Source organism: Suricata suricatta, chromosome 8 (genome assembly GCF_006229205.1).
Source record: "Suricata suricatta isolate VVHF042 chromosome 8, meerkat_22Aug2017_6uvM2_HiC, whole genome shotgun sequence".
In the NCBI taxonomy this organism is placed as follows: Eukaryota; Metazoa; Chordata; class Mammalia; order Carnivora; family Herpestidae; genus Suricata; species Suricata suricatta.
The window spans coordinates 51165373-51186105 of NC_043707.1; the positions used below are offsets into that span (position 1 = coordinate 51165373).

Consider the following 20733-nt stretch of genomic DNA (forward strand, 5'->3'; position numbering starts at 1 on the left):
AGATCACTTTGCATCTTCACCCTCAAGTTTTAGTCCCGAGGCAGCTTGGTCCCTCCCACCACAGCTCACTTCTCAGAGAAGTTGCTGAGCCCAGAAACATTATGGAATTGCCCCACAGCTTGACAGTGGGGAGCCCAAACTCCACCCAATGGTAGTAGAGGGCGAGGAGGGGCAGAGAATGAAGAAAGCTGCTTCTTAATCCTGGCTCTGCCCTCTAACTCTGCCTGAGTCTCTTATGCCTCCCCTCCCATGTTTTGGGGAAGACCCCAGGGAGGTGGGTGTCCTGCCACACCTTGTAAGCTGGGGTGTCTTTCACAGAGGTAGGACACAGTCCCCCGCCCCGTGGGAGCCCTCATCGTTTATTCTAACATTGAAAAAGAAAGTAACAGAATCATCTTCTGAGGTCCTGGGGGGACTCTTGTTAAAGATAATTTATGGCTGATCTCGCAGATCGCTGAAGGGAGACACGGTCTGTTGGGCAAGACCTCGTCATAAGCAAGCACTTCCTTGGTGTCTGGCTGACACCAGGCACAGATCAGGCTCACCCAGGCTGGCCGAGCAGGCACTACGGACTGGAGAAGGGGCACAAGATGATGTTAATAAAATCCACGGTCGCCTCCCTCACCCACCCCCCACCAACCCCTCACTGCTTCAGACTCTGGGGCATGTCCCACCACCTCCCCACCCCCAGACCCAGACTGGTTATTGCTCTCCAGCCCTCTCGTCCCTGCCCCTGGGTGAGGATCCCCACAGAGAGAATCCAGAGCACAGGAGGGAAAGGACAGTTGGGAGCCTCAAAGACCTGGAGCTTTTCAAAAACGGCCCAACCCAGGAGAAAGCCCGGATTGCCTCTCTCTTGAGCTGTATTCCCAACCTCTGGGGTCGAAGTAGAGTTTGGGGGTTCATTGGGAAGATCGACAGGACAATTTCCTGCCCACTTGCGTCACCAGCCCTCAGGTCTCGCCCCAAGGGTCAGCCTTCTAGTCTCCTGACTACTTTCTTCCAACTGTCCTCTCTCCCATCACGCTGTCACTCATCAGATCCCAGTCCCTCCAGCCCCCAATGGCAGAGCCCCAGAGCTCTCATTGTCCCCCTCCCTCACCACAGGCCCATTTTCAGCCAGAGAGTGGGTGGGCTGTCTTAGGGCACCCAGCATGTGAGGGAGATCTGGAGGGGCTCAGCCTGAAGCAACAGAATGGCCGTTGCCCATTGTGAGGCTCCCTTACGGAACAGTCCCCCTGAGTCACCTGACTTCATTCTCACCACAGTCGCAGAGAGATGTCATCATCCCATCTTACAGATAAAGAAATGGAGGCACCATAATTACCCAAGGTCAAGCAGATGGTAGGTACAGGGCTAGAATCTGACCCCAGATCTGACTTCTAGCACCTGCTCCTAACCACCATGCTACACTGCCTCTTACATTTGGGAAAGGCCGCCGGAAGGACGAAGGTCGGAAGGACGGTGGGGCAAGCTTGCTCTGGGCTGCTTCAGAGACAAAAGCAGGATGAAAGTGTGGAAGTTACAGGAAATGCGATTTTAGCCCAGCCCAAGGAAGACTGTCCCAGCAGAGAAGGGCAGGCGATGCCAGAGAGGCAGTGAGTTTCTTGTCCCTGGACATCTTGTGCGTGGCTTGCCGTCTGGCAGTAAGGCCATAGGGAAGATCCTTGCCTTTGGTCCCTTTTAAGAGCCTAAGACCCTGACTATACTAATGGACACTGACCAGGCCATATATGAAAACAGAACTCTGACCCACAATCTGCAGCAACCACAGCAGGAAACCAGCCCCTTGTCTAAGGTAACTGGCCAGGAAGCCGGCCCGCCAGAAGTCAGACCTATAGGACCTCAGATCGCTACCTCCAGCAACAGTCCAGGGAACTCAACAATAACCCCTGTAAACAATCGCCCCCAAATAGCCAAGATTTGCTTCATAACTGACAGCCTCCCTAATTTTTGTCCCTACTAACAACTAGGACCAACCAGAAAAAGTGAAAGAAGCACCCTTAAGTCATTACAAAGGATGTTCGCTTCTAGTGAGCCCGCCCACAGCACCCCTGCAACAGCGTCCAGGCAGTGCGCACCCGAAGCCTCCCTCTCCCCACTAGAGAGCCTGCCCACTCCGAGCCTGCCATTCAGTCTCCACCAAAACTGCCAGTCGCTGATGCTCCTACCAAAGCAAACTCAGAAAACGGCCTTTGTGTCCCTCATTTGGTCTTGGTCTATTTCCAAAATCTGTTCAAATGCTGAGTCAAATATATGTGTGTGTGTGTGTGTGAGACAGACAGAATGCGATTTTATACCTGTGTCAGATCACGTACCTCCATGTGCATAGACCCCCTATGTTATTGTTGCTTGTGGACCCTGAGCTCCTAGGGCCCCCAGCTCATTATCTTCCCGGACCTTGGATAAGTTCTTGTAGAGGCACCACTGGGGCCCCAGGATGACACATCCCCTGGACATACTGATTTCGGGGGCAGATGAGGTGGAAAGTTCCACCCGAGCTCAGATTTACCTGCACTGGCCAGGTCTACCTATGGAAGGTCACGTCCTCAAACCTGAGGCCCCAAGGTCTTCTCAGCACAACAGGGGATCAGTTTACAAGTACAGGGAGTTAATCCCCACCCACCCTGGGGTGCCTGTTAACCAGGGGAACCAGAAGCCAGTGGGAAAATGCTCCAACCTGGAAGACTCTCCAAGAATCTAGCCCCTGACCTCAAAAACACATCCTATATTAGCATTCCCTCTCTCTTGCCTTTCCTTCCCCATTCCTCCCTCCCATTTTCTGAATCACCTTCCAGATGAAACACCAGCCACCAAGCCTTTGTCTTAGGCTCTGCTCCCTGGGGCGCCCAAGCTGCACTGTCACTCTCCATCTGAGGACTTCTCTTCCCTCCAGTGCGAAGTAAGAAGTAACGAAGTAACGGGTTCTCAGAAGCTGAGCTCAGGGACTGCCCTGGGAGGAAGGGGACCTCCCACAGCCAGAAAGTTGCAGCAAAGAGCTGCCCTCCCCCAAACCTAACAGAACAGCTCCATTTTCAGCTGGCTTGGCTACTGGGGTTCCACGTGAGTTCACTCTTCCAAAGGACTTGTCCTTTGACTTGTTAGAAGACCACTAGCCTTGGACATTCCCTCCCAGCCCTGGAGCCAGTCCCAGGAAAGAGAGTCCCATCCCCCGCCCAAGCCTGCCCAGGTAGCACCTCTAGTCAGAGACGGCATTACTCAGGAATCCTCTCCAAGGACACACACACAGCCTGTGTCGTCACAAAGTCACATCAAAACGAAGTGCAGGGTTAGTATATGTCCAATAAATTTATGGACAGTCCTATGTGGGATGGCTTTCTTCTTCCCGTAAGAAGATCCCTCAGGCACCAGAAACTTCTCTGGCTCATTAGCTCATTGGTTCCCCCTATAAATGTCAGAGCTGCCTGCCTCTGGGAGCACAGTGATGTCTTTGAAGTGGCTGCAGCCATAACCAGGCCTGGGGCTGCCCCACTGATGGGAGGGCTGGGAGGGCTCAGGGACAGTTGGACATCAGCCTCCTCACACACTAATGACTCTCAGTGTAGAAATAATCTCAGAAGTGCCCCGAAGTTGGGAAGCAAAGAGGGCAATTGCTAGAAGCCAGAGGCTCATAAACCAGGAAGCTTATGGTGGGCAGGACCCCCTTTCCTGAGCAGCTGGGCGAGATTTCTTAGCTTCAGAGCTTGTCAGAGCAGGATTCTCAGGAGAGGAAAACCCAGGGGTCAGAATCCCCAGCCAGTTCCCACCTGGTCCAGTCTACACAAGCTTCTTTCTAGGTAGAGTTGGACCTTGAGTGAAAGACATTGCATAATGTCCTCTCGTGCCATTGCCCCAACAGCGCCACCAAGTGACTTTATCATTATGCCCATTTTACAGATGACAAAACCAAAAAGCTCAAGAGGTTTTAGTCCAAGGACACAAAATTAGGGAGTGGGAGTCAGGGATTCAAATCCAGATCTGTGACTCTGAAGCCCTTGCTCTTCACTTCCACTCAAGCCGCTGCTGGAACGTGTCTCTCAGCTCAAAAGAAGGGCTTGGCTCTGACATGGGTCCCCAGAGCAGCCGTCCAGCCTCTGACTCCATCAACGTGCTGAGATAATGCAAGTGGGAGGGTTCTGGAACGCATAAACCTGCCATAAAAATACAACCTCTGCCATAATGGCCAGAATAACGTTGTTCTAACCTAGACAAATGGGGAGTTAACTCGTTACATTGTAAGGTGCGTCTCCACAGAGAGCTGAGGGCCATTTACAGCTTGTGCCTTCCAAATCCATTAGCTCATTGGATTTTCACAGCAATCCAGTAAGTGGACAGGAGCCGTGAGGCTCATTTATGTATGTATGTATGTATGTATATCCCTTTTTTTATTTTTTGAGAGAGAGCGAGAGAGCACCTAAGTGGGAGAGGGGTAGAAGGAGGAGAGAGAGAATCTCAAGCAGGCTCTGCACCTACCAGTGTCCCACACGGGGCTAAATCTCACGACTGTAAGATCATGAGCTGAGCCCAAATCAAGAGTCTGATGCTTAGCCGACTGAGCTACCCAGGCGCCTCTGTATTTATTTTTAAAGTCTTTTTTTTTTTTTAATAATTTCTATACCCAACGTGGGCCTCGAACTCATGACCCTGAGATCAAGAGTCACATGTTCTGGGGCACCTGGGTGGCTCAGTCAGTTGAGCGTCTGACTTCAGCCTAGGTCATGACTTTGCCATTACCAAGTTTGAGACCCAGGTCTGACAGCTCAGAGCCTGGAGTCTGCTTCAGATTCTGTGTCTCCCCCTCCACTCATGCTCTGCCCTTCCTCCACTCATGCTCTGTCTCTCTCTCTCAAAAATAAAAATAAACATTAAAAAAAAATTTAATATAGAAAAAAGTTGTGTGTTCCACTGACTGAGCCAGCCAGGCACCCCCATGAGGCCCATTTCAGAGGTGAGAAAATGCAGGCCTGAGGGGGTAACATTATTTGCCCAACGTCAGTGGCCAGACCAAGCTTAAATCCCGGGGCCAGTCTCAAAACCCTGGAGATCATCAATCCAATTTGAATTCTCAGCCAATATTTAAAAATCAAGAGACTTTACAGAGAAATCCTGTTTCTGGTTTCTGTGAGAAGGCAGACAGTCTGGCGACACTTGGGCCCACGTCCCACATGGGCACAGTTGACTGGAGCCGAATGGTGGCTGTCTCTTCGGACGGGCCATGTGAGTGCTAGGGGTAACTAGCCACAAACTTGCATCATACATTTGTGTTACTCTCCTGGCCCCCGCAGGGTTCAGATTTTCTGCCCAGCTCTGTCCCCATCTCTCTGTGTGATCTGGAGTAAATTACTGCTCTTCCCTGGGCCTCAGCTGCCCCTTCCATAAAATGAGGGGATGGCGATGTGACTCAGTGGCATGGGAGGCCCCTTCCAGCTCCAGGAGTCAATGTGCAGGGCCAGGTTCCGGGCAGGGGAGCAGAGAACTGAAAAAAGTACAGAGCTCTGCTCCTGGAAGGTGTGTCAGCTGTCTTCAGCTGCCTAACAAGTCACGCAGGTAAGATCTCCAAAGAAAGTAGAAATACAGACAATACAGCCAAATGAGGCCCATGACCATGGAAGATGCTCGGTGGGGGTGGGGCAGATCCATCTCCCTGCCCCTGATGGACAGCACCTCCTCAGTATGCTGATGCGATCCCTCTCTCCTTCTTTCTCTCTCTCCTTCTTTCTCCGTCTCTCTCTCTCTCTCACCAGAAGCGCTGCCCACCACTAACATTTTAATTTTCCAATCTGACAAGCCAGGTCTCCTGACAGCCCAGGATCCAGTTCTCACTGACAGAGGTTCGTCTCTAACTAGAGCCTCAACAATCTGTAACCTCCAGAAACATACTCCAGATGAGGGAGGCAGAGGACCAGAAGGATGAGGAGATGCACAGAAAGTAAAAGATGAGGTGGGGGGGACTCCCAGCCTTGTTACTCACCCATAACAGTATTTACTGAGCACCTACTGGGTGTCAGGCACCATCCCCAGTAATTTCACAAAGCAGATATTCTTTCAGAAATGTACAGAGTCATGGAACCATCATAAGCTTAGAAATCAGCCCTTGTGCTCAACTCCTGCTCTGCCATACTTCAGCTGGGGACGTGGGCCCTGTGTCCACTTGGATACTTACCAGGGGCCACCACGTGCTGGACACTGTGCTCAAGATGAGAGGCTCAGCCTCGGTGCCAGGAGCCAGCCACTGGACAGGCGTGACAGTACCCGGTTCCTCCATGACGGAGTTGTCCACGTGGCCTCTCTGAGCATGGTCCCATGCTAGTGGGTTGGGGCTTAGGTAGGGTGTGAGAGATGAGAGGGATCTGAAAAGCATCCTGGGAATGAGCAGAGCCTGATGTTTTTTGAGTGAGGGGAAGGTGGGGGAGGGGATGTGCAGAGATGAAGCCAGCTCTGGGTTTAGAGCAAACATTTAATGCAAGAAGGAGTGAGAGGGTTAGCAAGCTGACTGAAGCTCGTGGAGGACCTGAGGACCCAAGCTTGGACTTTTAGCCAGGTCCAAGGCAATGGGGACCCCTGCAGGGTTTTGAGCAGGAGCAGAGCATCACCAGGAGTGCTTTGGAGTGCTCTTCCCCTGGGGGATAGTGTGCAGCACCAGGATGGTTCTTAGAGTCTCCATTATCATCACCATTAGAATGATTAGAATAAGGGGTGCCTGGGTGGCTCAGCTGGTTGAGCGTCAGACTCCTGATTTCAGCTCTGGTCATGATCTCACTCATAGCTCATGGGTTCGAGCCCCACATCAGGCTCTGTGCTGATAGTGCCTGCTTGGGATTCTCTGTCTCCCTCTCTCTCTGCCCCTGCCCCTCTCATGTTCTCTCTTAAAAATAAACATTTTAAAAATTATTTTAAAAGATAAAACTTATTAGAAAAGTAATTATCCTAAGTATTCTGTCAAATGCTTCTTTCAATACAACTTTTTTTAAGTTTTGTATATTTATTTCTTTTTAAAAATTTTTTTTAATGTTTTACTTATTTTTGAGAGAAAGACAGTGTGAACCGGGGGGCGGGGGGGCCAGAGAGAGAGGGAGACACAGAATCTGAAGCAGCCTCCAGGCTCTGAGCTAGCTGTCAGTACAGAGCCTGATGCAGGGCTCGAACCCACAAACTGTGAGATCATACCTGAGCCGAAGCTGGATGTTCAACTGACTGAGCCACCCAGGCACCCCTATATATTTATTTCAAGAGAGACAACACACACAAAAGTGGGGGAGAAGCACAGAGAGAATCCCAGGAATCCTCAGAGCCAGATGCAGGGCTCAAACTCACAAAACGTGAGACCGTAACCTAAGTTGAAGATGGACACTTAACCGACTGAGTCACCGAAGCAGCCCAGAGTACAGCTTTTGTACTTGCAAATGGGGAAAAAAATCCCAGCCCACCAAGCTGCCAGAGCATAGCCCAGTCCCCTGGTGAGGACAGGGTCACTCTGTGTGCTAACCTTTGAGAAACAGCCCAGCCCCCTTCATCTCTGGGAAACACGCAGCCAGTCCCTCTTCTCTTACTAGGACCTGTCCCCCTGCAAAGCGAACACAAGTGCCCTCCTACTCCCTCTCTTCTGCTCTCACAAACCCGTAGGTTTAACCAGGGGACTGTGGTCTGTGAGTTGCCTGCAAGGAAGCAGATGTTTGCGGGCGCTTGGAAAAGAGCCCCACAATCCCTTACCAGGACGGAAGCTTGGAAACACAGGAACAGTCTCAAGGGTGGTCTGAGCACTGCGTGGACGGGACCTCAAAGCAGACAGCTGCAGGAGCCGCCTGCCCACACGGTGGGTCAGAACACTGAGCCAGGGGCTCACGGACAAGAAGGAGGCATTGTTCCTACCCAGAGTGGACTGAACAAGGCAATAAAACAGAAGCTGCCTGGGAACAGACAGCCAGAGCTCCATATTGGGTGATAAATCTGGGCTGGACAGCTCCCCACTAAAGCAAGTCACCACATCCTCCCGGAGAGCGCCAGGAGCCCCTGGCCCAGCTGAGGGCCCTCCTCCCTCTTTTCTCATTAAAAAATAATCCTTCCATTTCTGAAACTTCAGAGAGAGTATGTGGGTGATTGTTTTAATATCATTCTTCAATACATGTTCTTTTATGCATAATAGTTCATTAAAACAATCAAGTTAAAAACCATTCTCTTGGTGGCAGATTGGAGACCTTCCTCAGCAAAGGGACATTTTCTACTTCCCTTCCACCCCACGCCCCCCACCTACCCCCCAGAGGATTTAGCAACTGGAATGCCTGCTCCTGAGGAGCAGGGTGTAGAGAGGCATGGCTGGATTCTTCAAGGTAGGAGGGTCTCAGGAAACATGGCCAGCCAGGGGTCACTACGTACCATGGACCAGCCGCACGGCACCAGGGACAGGGCTCTGCCCCTTGCCTGCCCTGTGGAAGAACAGTTTCCCAGATCCCCACTTCAAGCATCTCTGCCTAGAGGCAGGAAGAGCCCTGAGAATGAATTAGGAACAGGCAGGGGCACTGCCTTGTGGCAACATGAGCAGAAACACGCCTGGTCTTATATCAGAACATGGAAAAGTCCCCTAGGCCATCTTCAGCTCAGTTTCCTCCATCTACCTGCATCCCTCCCGACATCCAATGGGACCCTGGCATAGAACCTGCCTGAGACAATAAACTAATTCAGAAAAGGCCGAGGCCAGTGCCAGGTGGTCATAATGGCTTCTGAGAGAAATATAGGGAGACTGAGCCTAAGTTAGCTCAGGGCTTGGTGGGAAAGGGTGCCAACATCGATCAGTGATGTCTGCCATGGGCATAGGTTGGGGAAATACTGGCATTTGTGCCATGTATTTTTCTAACTGGGGATCCTATTTGGAAATAATCCTTTTACACTAGAAAATATTCGTGAGATAACAACCACGGGCTCAGAGTCCAAGGGGTGTCAACTCCCAGTGCAGAACCCAGTTATGTTTTTGCCTCTGATTACAGAAATGACTTCTAGCAATGTCTTCTGCCTCTGGCGCAAGTCACTAAGTTGGAACCAGAAATCTTTCTTCAAGAGCTATGGATTATTGGTGCTGGGAAAGTGGCTCTGACTCATTTATGCTTGTGGAATAAATGGTTTTATTTCTTTTCTTACCCTTTTTGGTAGAGACCAGGGCTGAGCCCTGGAAACACTGCCTTCTGAGATACCAGTCCTTTCTAGGGAGGCCACCCACCCTGGCCATCCTGGGCAGAGGCTATGTGACGCATACACACCGGTCAAGAGTTCCCCTCCAACAGGCTCAGGGAATTTCCCCCAAATGAGAGACCCTCATCACTTTCCCCTGGTTAATGTTTACCCTCTCAAAATGGATCTCTTCAGCTCTGAGGAAAATAAGACATAAGACCTTCAGGCCTCAAGGTCTCAAGGTCAGTGGCTCAGGTCTCAAGGTCAATGGTTCCTGCCATGCCCATGCAAGTTCCCTTTGAGAATTGAGAATTGTTTTCCAAAGGTCAATAACGGATTCCCTTCAGGAAACAGGGACTGGAATGGCTACAAAGGGTCAGCCATCCTAACAGGGATGTGCCTTATCCTCTGCATGAAGCCCTCGGGTTCTAAATTGACTGCAGAGGAGGAAGGGGCCACACTGCCTTTGGGGGCATCCTTCTGGAAGGGCACTCTGTCATGGATGAGAGGTTTCTCCTCTCTCTCTCTCTCTCTCTCTCTCTCTCTCTCTCTTTCTCTCTCTCTCTCTCAGATGGCCTTTGAACAAGATAACAGGCCTGTCTAACAAACCCTGAATAGACTTTGGTAGATTCACAAACAGGGTATGTGTTCTTTACAAACCAAGTGGGTACAAACCAGCTCAGTGTCTGGAAAGAGCTTCAGTGTCCCCCTGGGGTACAGCCCAGCGGGAAAGGAGGAATGTGATTGGGCACAGAAAACAAAGTCAGGCAGATGGCGCCTTGGACAGAAGCTAACGAGCGTGGGGCCGAATATCATTACCAGTGTAGGGAAATGTTAATATTATATTGCTAAATGAAAAAAAGCTGGAAACAAAAAAAGAATGTTCTGTGTAATTCCATTTTGCAAGTGTGTGGGCAGTGGGGACTGTGGATGCATGCACACACACACAAAGAAGGCTGAAAGTAAGGAACTAAAATGTGAGCATTTCATCCTGCCAAGGAAGAATCGCTAATGACGTTGAGCTGGGTTTTATTTGTTGGTCTTGGTGGTTCTTTTGTCTTCATTCATTTCCATGCTTTCTAAGTTCTCTGTTGGAGCATGTCTTCCTTTTGTAATAGAAAATGAAGTAAATGTTCCTTTAAAACAATGATAAAACGTGGAAAAGGGAGAATATATAAGAACAGGAGTAGTGGGACTATTTAGAACTAGGCTCAGATCCTCATTCTGCCTCTATTTCGCGCATGCCCTTCTTTCTCTTCCTTGGGTCCCTACTTCCTCTCCGGACCTCACCTGCAAGACACAAGCTCAGAGAGGGCGGGGCTGTTGTTTTCATGGTGCCTGGTCATTATTTGCCAAGCACGGGTGCTCAGCAACCAGCGAAAGTTGGTTATGGTGCTAGGAAGGGATTTTTGGTTTCCTCTCCAGAGACGAGGGCAGAGGAAAGGCAGCCTGGGGGAACCAGGAAGTGGTCCAGAGGGAGGTGCCCACATTCACCATTGAGTGCCCAGCAGTGCCTCCAACCCAGGCATAGGGAGTGCAGAACACCAGGGACCCTGGAACGCCCATCAGCGAGACTCTAGCCCCATCCATGGCCATGACTAATGTGAGCTTACACTCAAGAGTCCGGGACACGGTCTCCAAACAGTCATGTTTTTTCTGAAACAGCGTGTGTGTGTGTGTGTGTGTGTGTGTGTGTGTGTGTTTGTGTGTGTTTGCAAGTGGGGGGCGGGGGCCAAGCCGGGTTGGGAGGGGTGAATGGATGAATGTGCCTACAAGTGGGTGAGGCCTACTGCCAAGAAAAGTGGCTGAGCCACCATGGCAGTGGCACACAGGACACAGGGGGATGCCAGGATAGGGCTGAGCATGGCTTCAAAGGCTTTTGGTTGGGAACATAGCACACCACGGGAAAAACAGTGGTGACACTCAGTGGCCCAGTAGGGCTTGTCAGAAGGAGCAATCTGGCTCCATTCGGCCATGTAAATCTTGCTCCAAAGCACTCGGGTTAATTTCAGCAAGAAGTTTCCAGAGCCCCCAGCTGAGCACATAATTGCACCTTCTTTTTTCTTTTTTAATGTTTATTTATTTTTGAGAGTGAGAGAAAGGTGGGGATAGGGGCAGAGAGAGGGAGACAGAGGATCTGAAGCGAGCTCTGTGCTGATAGCAGCAAGCCACACACAGGGCTCGAACCTACAAACCGTGAGATCATGACCTGAGCCAAAGTCAGATGCTCAATCAACTGAGTCACCCAGGCAGCCCCATAATTTCACCTCTAGGTCCTCCTCCTGGACTAAGAAAAACATAAAAAGGGACAGTCAGAATTTCTCAAGAAATTAATTGAAAACAACATTAAGCGGCTCATGAATACGTAATAGGACAGTAATTACTCCTTTCTCAAAGGCAGACTTGAAGGCTGCGTGCCTTCCCCCTGGGGCCTGCTCACCCAGGGGCCCTGGCTGCTAGGAGAAGGAATTCTCGCCACCACCGAACAGCAGCTGCTCCCTCTCCAGCAAAACTGCAAAGCAGCACATCCTTGTCTGCCTCCCAGCCCAGGAGCCCGGGCCACAGACATCTCATCCGTCATGGGTGGCTCCTCCAAGGAAGACAAGAAAAACCTGCCCCTGTGCATGGCATGCACCTGCAGGAGGCTCTTTCGTGTACTCAGGATATTTTTCATTTGCATGTTTGCATGGTAACTCCTTTTTACTGAGGATGACAGACCAGAGTCCAAGCATCTTAGGGCTGGAAGAAAAGCCAGAGAGCGGACAGCACAGCCCCCCAGCCTGTGCCCAGCGTGGCACCCGGGACTTCGGGGCAATCTGTTGGTGGGTGAGGACTTCAAGGCCCGGGGAAATCACAGGACCGGCCATGGTCACAGACACAATGACAATGCAGGTCATCTGCTCCCCCACTTGCTCCACAATGTTGCTTTCTTCAGTTCTGTTCAATAAACCAGAGCAAAGTGAAAAGAGGCAATAATGAATAAGACAGAGTCCCTGGCCTCAAGGGACTGGTGGGGAAAACAAGGATATAAAGGACTGTGATGTTAAAAAATAATAATAAAACCTACAAATAAGGCCATGAGAGGACACTAAGTCCTCCAAACATCATTCAGTCATTGCTTCACACGCCCACCCAGGATTACTCAGTTACCTCAGGGAATGAATTTCTGTGTGACTTGGCTGTTTACCACCAAGGGCTCAAACTCTGTGAAATTACATATTGACTTGTAGATCGTGTCCAGTAAATATATAAGTAATTTCAGGGCACCTGATGGGCTCAGTTGGAAGAGCAAGCAATTCTTGATCTCGGGGTCATAAATTCAAGCCTCACATTGGGCATGGGGATTATTTTTAAAAATTAACTTAAAAAATATGTATATATATACATGTATTTATGTGTATATATGTTTATATATAAAAATCATTTCTATCAAATAGAAAAGATAACACCAAAGACTGATTTTATAATTGGCCTCTAGAACATCAACCAGCTTTTATTTTTTGACTGTGGTAAAGTATACATAATGTAACATTTTACCATCTCAGGGCAGCTGGGTGGCTCCTCTGGCTGAGACTCCAACTCCTGATTTCTTTTCTTTTTTTTTCCAACTCCTCATTTCAACTCAGGGCATGATCTCATGGTCCACGGGTTCGAGCCCTATGTCAGGCTCCAAGCTGTCAGTGCAGAGCCTGCTTGGGATTCTCTCTCTCCCTCTCTCTCTCTCTGGCCCTGCCCCCAGCTTAATAAACATTAAAAAATAAAAAATAAATAACATCTTACCATTCTGACCAATGCCCAAGCGTACATCTCCGCAGCACTGACCATTCACAGTGTGCGGCCATCGCCACCGCCCACCTCCAAAACTCTTCATCCTGCAAAACTGAAACTCTGTGCCCATCCACACCAGCGCCCCATTCATCCCTCCCCCGGGGCCTGGCAGTCACATTCCACTTTCTGTCTCCATGAATGTGACTGCTCTCACATCTCAGATAAGAGGAATCCCATGGATTTGTCTTCTTGGGACTGGCTTCTTTCACTCAGCACAATGTCCTCAAGGGTCCATCCATGTTGTAGCCTGTATTGGAATTTCTTCCCTTTTTAAAGCTGACTGACGGGCGCCTGGGTAGCTCAGTCAGTTAAGCGTCCAACTTCAGCTCAGGTCATGATCTCAGGGTTTATGAGTTCAAGCCCCACACCAGGCTCCATGCCAGAAAGAGGCTCTCTCTCTCTCTCTCTTCTCTCTCTCTGCCCCTCCCCTGCTCATGTTCTGTCTCTCTGTCTCAAAAATAAATAAACACTAAAAAAAATTTTTTTTGAAGCTGACTGATATTCCATTTATGTACAGACTGCATTGTGCTTATCCATCCACCTGTCAATGGACACTTGCATTGCTTCCACTCTTTGGCTGTAGTGAATAATTCTGTGAACACGCATGTGCGGGTATCTCTTGGGACCCTGCTTTCAGCACTTGTGGATGCATACCCAGAAGTGGGACCGCTGGGTCATGTAATGATTCTGCGTTTAATCTCTGAGGAGCTGCCATGCTGTTTTCCATAGTGGCTGCGCCATTTTACATTCCCAACAACAAAACAGTGCACGAGGGTTCCAATTTCTCCAGATCCTTGCCAATACGTGATACTTTTGGCGGTGTTTTTGTTGTTGTTGTTGTTGTTTTCAGTGGTTTTGGGTCCTAATGAGTGTGAGGCAGAATCTCATTGTGGTTTTGATTTGCGTTTTTCTACAGATCAGTGATGTTGAGCATCTTTGCATGTGCTTATTGGCCATTGGTACATCTTCTTTGGAGAAATGTCTCTGCAAGTTCTTGGCCAATTTTTAAAATCAGGGTTGGTTTGTTACTGTTGACTTGTAGGAGTTCTTTTATATATTTGGGATATTAATCCCTTATCAGATACATGATTTGCAAATGCTTTCTCCCAACCCATAGGCTGTCTTTTCACTTTGTTGATATTGTCCTTTGATGCACAAAAGTTTTTCATTTTGATGTACTGTAATTTATCTATTTTTTTCTTTGTTTCCTGCATGTTTGGTGTCATATCCAAGAAATCATTGTCAAATGAAATGGCATGAAGTTTTTCCCTTGTTTTCTTCTAAGAGTCTTTGGTTTTCACTTTTACATTTTAGGTCTTTGACCCATTTTAAGTTAATTTTTGTATACTGTATAAGGTGAGAATCCAATTTCAGTCTTTTGCATGTCGATATTCAGTTTTTGCAACACCATTTGTGGAAAAGAACTGTGGAATGGTTTTGGCACTCTTGACAAAAATTTCAGGGTGCCTGGGTGGCTTAGTCGGTTAAGCATTTCACTTTGGCTCAGGTCATGATCTCATGGTTCGTGAGTTTGAGTCCTATATCGGGTGAGTTCGAGGTCCACTTCTGGTGAGCCCTGCTTCTCTCTTTCTCTCTCCCTCTCTCTCTGTTCCTCTTGGGATTCTCTCTCTCTCTTCTGCCCCTTACTCACTTGTGCCCTCTCTCTCCACATATGTGAGGACAACCAGTTTTGTTTTTAACCTAGAAAATTTACCCAAACGTTTCCTTTTAAGTACTTGTAAATACCCAGTTCCTCAAAATGTTCTTTGAACCAGCTTTGCCACCATACTGGTTCCCTCCTTCATGAGTTACTAAATATTTGACACACGCCCCTTCCATATTTTGTGAGAGCTGTGTTTGTAATTATTGCACAGGGGACCTGGGTGGCTCAGTCGGTTAAGCGTCTGGCTTTGGCTCAGGTCATGATCTCACAGTTTGTGGGTTTGAGCCCTGCATAGGGCTCTGTGCTGACAGCTGGCTCAGAGCCTGGAGCCTGCTTTGTATTCCGTACCTTCCTCTCTCTCTGACCCTCCTCTTCTTGCGCTGTCTCTCTCTGTCTCTCAAAAAAAAAAAAAACCATTATAAATGTTGCACATCATGCTTTGACAATAACACACAAAGTGCTATGGGTATCAGGGTGAAGACTGCTTCTGGCTGGGGGACTCCAAACCTTTTTGGTTTTGAGATCAGCCTTGTGATTAATGAGTGGACTTTCGGTAGGTGGATACGGAGCTCTGCAGCAGACATTGAAGATCGCAGGGACAGCGAGAAGGGTGCTTTCCTTTTTTTTTTTTTTCTTCATCAGATGTTTCCTGCATGGAAGGGTGCTTTCCTTCCTGTTTGCTTCCTTTCTGGTGTGTCCTAGCCAAAAATTTAACGGCCAACACAGATGTGATATTTTCACACAAGAAAGCCTAGGGGAAAAGCCCCTCGCCTCTCTCATACGTTGTTTCCCCTCTGTCCCAGCTCCAGGGTCGTGCCGCACTTCCCTAGCTCCAACTTGTACCTCACCCCCTTCCCCTACCCTGCAAGAGGCTAGAAAGTTTCTGGGCCTTTTGGTCAACACTTGGGACTCATCTCTGATGCTGCCTTCACTGGGGAACTGCGTTTCCTGGCTGTCTCAAGCCCGTGAAATATCTCCCTGACAGGCTCTAAATGTTGCCAGCATCAATCACCGGGATAAACAGCAAACAAGCTCGAGACAGAGCAGCCATCTCTGTCAGACCCAAAGTGGGATTCGGTAGAACACTGACTTCTGGCCGCAGAATGAGACCACAGTCCTCGAGTGCCCTTTGCTCTGGCAGCAGGTGTCTCCGCGCAGGGCTGGTGGGGAGCCTCCCCCTCCCTCCTCTCAGGCCTGTTCACTCGGCAGGTGCTGCTGCCCCAGGCCAAGGAGGAGGGGCAAAATTTAATGCCAACGCCTGTGTTTTCTGAGGATCTCAGGTATGCACGCTCCTTCTTGGGTTTTAGAGATCATGATGCTGTGGTCCCCAGGCCTTCTCAATCCAGACTTCCTAGCGGATGGTCATGGCCTGTCCTCAGGCTCCCGATGGCCACAGCAGCCTGCACTGGCTGGACACGCTGGGCACCGCAGCTTCTGACCAGCTGAGAGATGGTCACTGACCTCACCTCTCCTCTCCTCCATGGAGGGTCACACAGGACCGTAACCAAGGGGGACCCCGCATGCGGCTGAGGTCCATAGCCCCAGGGAGCGCACGCCTCCACCTTTCCTCCAGCCTCAGCTCCCCGATGCCCTGAGTGAGGTCTCTGGGAGGTCCAGACGTTCAGCCGTGGAACCGCCACCACGATTAGTAAAGGCCATCTCCCCCTGGGGCCAGGAGGGCTCCCTAAGAGGCTGAGCGGTCCGGAAGCAGGACTATCTGGGCTACCTTCAGGCTGAGTAAGGTGCACTACTGTGGGTGGTTGAGGGCAGCCTCGGAGACAGCCAGGCTGCACCTGCCCTGCCTTCACTAGCTGAGTAACCTTGGGGGAGTCACTCCGCCTGTCTAGGCCTCAGTCTCCACATCTGTAAAATGGTGCTGATGCTAACACCTCATAAAGCTGCTGGAGAGTAAGAATAAACACTTAGTACAGCACTCAGCAATGATCCCCAGCAAATGTTAACCATTTCTTGGGGGTCAAGGGTTGATTTTGCCCTGTTTGCGTGGTTGTATGGACAGAATAAAAGTAAAGTCTTAGGGAAAGGACAAGGAAAAAGGCCAGAGAACTTGCTGCTCCTTTCCCTAGACATTCTCCTTGCTGATCGATGTTTCCACCAACTCGTAAAGTAGGTTAGACCTAATTTCATATTCGCTTGTCCGGCAAGTGATAAACGGTTATCCCCTTCAAGTAATCCGCACCGCTTTCAGATGGGCCCTTCTCCGCCCTGACAGATGGGATTATATTCATCTCGATTCCCCTTTAGCGATTGAAAAGATCAATGAGACATTAGTCTCCTTGCTTCTGACTTTCTCCTGGGGCAAAATGCTGACGGTCCAGAATTAATGCAGCACTTGATTTACTGTGTGGTGTCCAAAGGCATGCAGACAAACTCTCCCATGACTGGGAGGGGGTGGGGGGTGGGGGCAGACTTTGGCCACTTTATGAGACTGGCGCAGGGGCCTGTGTTGTCTAACCTGGTGGAGAAAACACTGCAGAGGGACTGATTGATCTGGGACCCACATCCTGGCGACTGGCTGGCCCTAGCCTTGGAGTCCCCGAGGCCACGGACACTTTCAAGTTCTATGACCTTGACAAGTTAATGACCTCGCCAGACTTCAGTTGCTTCATCCACAGAATGGGGATACGGATCCCTCAAGGCTGGCTGTGGGATTAAAATGAGATAATGGATGTGAACACATGTGCTTTGTGTTAGTTTTTCATCTTTAAGTGTAAGACTAAAGGTGATGTTCTTGAATGAGAAACTGACCAAGTTTACAGATGTTAAAACTGAGGCTTAGAAAGATGAAATCTGGGGTCGCCTGGGTGGCTCAGTTGGTTGAGCATCCGACTTCAGCTCAGGTCATGATCTCAGGGTCCATAAAATCGAGTCTCGCATTGGTCTCTGTGCTGACAGCTCAGAGCCTGGAGCCTGCTTCAGATTCTGTGTCTCCCTCTCTCTGCCCCTCCCCCACTCATGCTCTCTCAAAAATAAATAAATGTTTTAAAATAATTTTTTTAAAGAAAGATGAAATCTGTAACAGTCAGTAAGTTAGGAAGACCACCCACCATCTTCACTGATGATGCTATTGCCACCTGAGATTGTCACCATGTCTACCGGTTCATTGGGAGTTAGAATAATGTACAAATGAAGGGGTGGAAATCCCAGAGGAAGCTGGGATTTCCAGAGAGGATTCCTTTTCTCATAGAATAGACATTTACTGAACACCTTCTGTGGGCCCAACGCTTTTCTAGGGCCCATGGGGAGTTAAGGACCACACGCTCAAGTTCTGAAAAGGACTTGGCTGTGAGAGTTTGGTTTCTGCCCCTTTCCCTCGTCTTCTCCTTCCCAGAAGCAGCTCTGTCCTTGACAGGCACGGGGAGGGACAGGTGCCCGCCCCCAGCGAGTCCTCTCCTGAGAACCTGGTGCCTGGAAATGGCAGTGCTGGTCCCAGGATCCAGGCAGGGCCAACATGCAGGTTGCTATTGGCATTGATCATTGGCCCAAGAAGCTTCTCTTACTCAAAATAACACTTAGGGCTTTTTGTTTTTCATTATCTAGCTTCCTTGCTGTATACAACACAAATTCCTTCACTAGGGAGGCTCGGCCTGATTTACTGGTGCCCCCCGCATAGAATTTGGTGAACTAGGATGCAACATCGATAAGGAAATGGAACTGTAGTTCAATAGTGAGGCCACGGTGTGAAGGTGGCAAACATGAGCCTCTGAGATGCCGTGGGTGGCCCTTATTTCTAGGAGCCCAAAACAAAATGACCAGTGCCCTCGAATTCCAGACATACAGCGCTCACCCAGAAGAAAGGGCAGGAAGTGCTCCCTTCCCCTTTGCCAGGTTGCCCAGCTGTGGGCTGTGGGCGCCCCTCCTGCAAGTGTCCCCTCATGCAAAGCAAGCAGCCCTCTGTAGGAGACACCTGAAATGCTGTCCGGCTGCTCAGCCCACATGACTGCCTTGGCTATGCTCAGCGCACTTCCATATCAGGTGTAGAAAGCGGACGCTCCCTCCCCAGCCTCCCTTGGGGGCGTAGCTGTAGAGCGAGGGTCCCAACAGAAGAAGTGGCACTGGTGTTGCCAAGTGACAGGCACAGCCAGGCCAGCGGCAGGGCTGGACGGGCGTTTTCCTCACATGGGGCTTGCAGCTACGTCAGTCTGACGCTTAGAGTGACTTTGCAGCCCCTACGTCCCACGAGCTTCCCGACATCATTTTTTTTTAAGTTTCTTTATTTTGAGAGAGAGAGAAAGAGAGAGACAGCACAAGTCAGGGAGGGGCAGCAAGGGACATGGGGAGAGAGAGAATTCCAGACAGGCATCAGTCCAGAGCCTGGTGCGGAGCTTGAACCCACAAACCATCAGATCACGACCTGAGCCTGAGCCAACGTCAGATGCTTAACCGACTGAAGAACCCAGCCACCCCCCCCCCCAACGTCATTTTAAAACTTCCTTTCCTCCTCTGTAAGTCAGCCCCTGCTGCTGGCTAACTACAAACCCTGAATGAGAGTCTAGTTTAAATTTGCCCCAGCTGTCATCTTTGGAGGCCCCAGCAATGACAAGGGCTCTCCTTTGTTCAGTGCCTTCGATGGTACCAGGAACTGGGCCTGGGCTCCACATTCATTGTCCCCTGGCACCCCCACACCACCAAGCAGGGGTGGAGCTATTCTTATCTTCACTGACTGTGGGGATATCAAGGCATGAGAAGACTTGTCCAAGGTCTTCTTGGACTCACACTCATGTGGGTCCCACAATAGAGGGTGTAGGTCCAGAAGAAAGCTTCTCACTCTGCTCTCCTTGGCAGGATGGGGGCCATCTTCTCTTCACAACAATCTCTTCTCTGAAGTTCATAGATGGTGAAATAAATACACAAAGCCAATGTCCAAGAAAGGATTTTTCCACAACAGTGGGTCTTCTCACAAGATCATTGACGACGGGACATATTGTTACCCCACAAGCACATTCTCTGAAACCCACCAGGGGCAAACGGAATGCATGCCGGGTAGGCAGTGATATATTGTAAAAGAAGCCAGAAGCCTGAGTTGGACTGAAAGCCTCAGTGAGCACAGGCCTGCATTGCAAATACATTTTAATACAGGTAATTTCTTTTCCGTTCATTTCCAAGTACTTATTTCATTTACACAATTCCGAGGTTGATAAATCTTGACATTAAGGCTGGTTTGATGTGTGGTACAGACAGTCTAATTAAGGATAAGATATTTTATCAGCTCCTCTAAATTTTCTTTTCTCTGGTCTACGATTTTTTATACTGAGCTGATGTTTTTTTTATTCATAAGGGCTTCATTCCCATTTGTCATGGCTGCATTTACTGGGCATCTGATGAAGGCTTGGATATGAAAGTCGGCGTCTCATTTATCCTCAATAGCAAAATTAATAAAGCACCAGGAAAATAGCTTCCTAAGCTGGAACTTCTTTAACCCATCCTGAGTCACCCAAAACAGATTTTGCTTGTGTCTTTCAGGATTGGAACTCAGCTATAAATTTGGAGGACAGTGACGAATTTCAACTTCCAACCACTGGCAGTCCATACATACCCTACCCTCCTGCCCAGCCCATCGTTTGGAGAGGCTTGGATTAAAGTGGCCAGGGGCCTATTCTTGTGTTCATTCCCTCTTCACACACTTATTGAGTACCTTTTATAGGCCAGGCTCAGGAATAGAAATAGACTCAAGAAGGTCACAGTCAAATGGGTCATGCCACCACTGTTGGTTAGTGTCCAATGTAAGGGAAATAGCCAAATATCAAGGTTGGGAGCAAGCTGGAAAGATGATCTAGTCTACCTTTTTGCCTCTGGTAGGGTAATTTCAACCGGTTTTTCTAGTAAGGGCTGCCAAACACCTGTGATATCACAGATATTGACTTTGACTTGTAGACTTTATGGATATATGAGTATATTGGTTTCCCAGGGCTGTCGTAACAGAGTGCCACTGTCGAACAATGGAAATTTACTGTCTCAGGTTCTGGAAGCTAGCTGTGGAAAGTCAAAGTGTCCGGAGGGCTGGTTCCCTCTGACAGCTGTGAGGAAGGGCTCTGTTCTGGGCCTCTCTCCTTGGCTTGCAG

At 49.4% G+C, this 20733-nt stretch overlaps 1 long non-coding RNA gene across 2 annotated transcripts; it reads left to right on the top strand.

Annotated features, from left to right (window-relative positions):
• The first annotated feature begins 10587 nt into the window (after positions 1 to 10587).
• Positions 10588 to 20279, top strand: LOC115298104. Of its 2 annotated transcripts, XR_003911598.1 has the most exons (4): positions 10588 to 10765; positions 15863 to 15933; positions 19457 to 19750; positions 20135 to 20279. It is a non-coding gene; the product is annotated as an uncharacterized LOC115298104 (long non-coding RNA). The 2 variants fall into 2 exon arrangements; XR_003911597.1 differs by lacking the exon at positions 15863 to 15933.
• Positions 20280 to 20733: the final 454 nt, after the last annotated feature.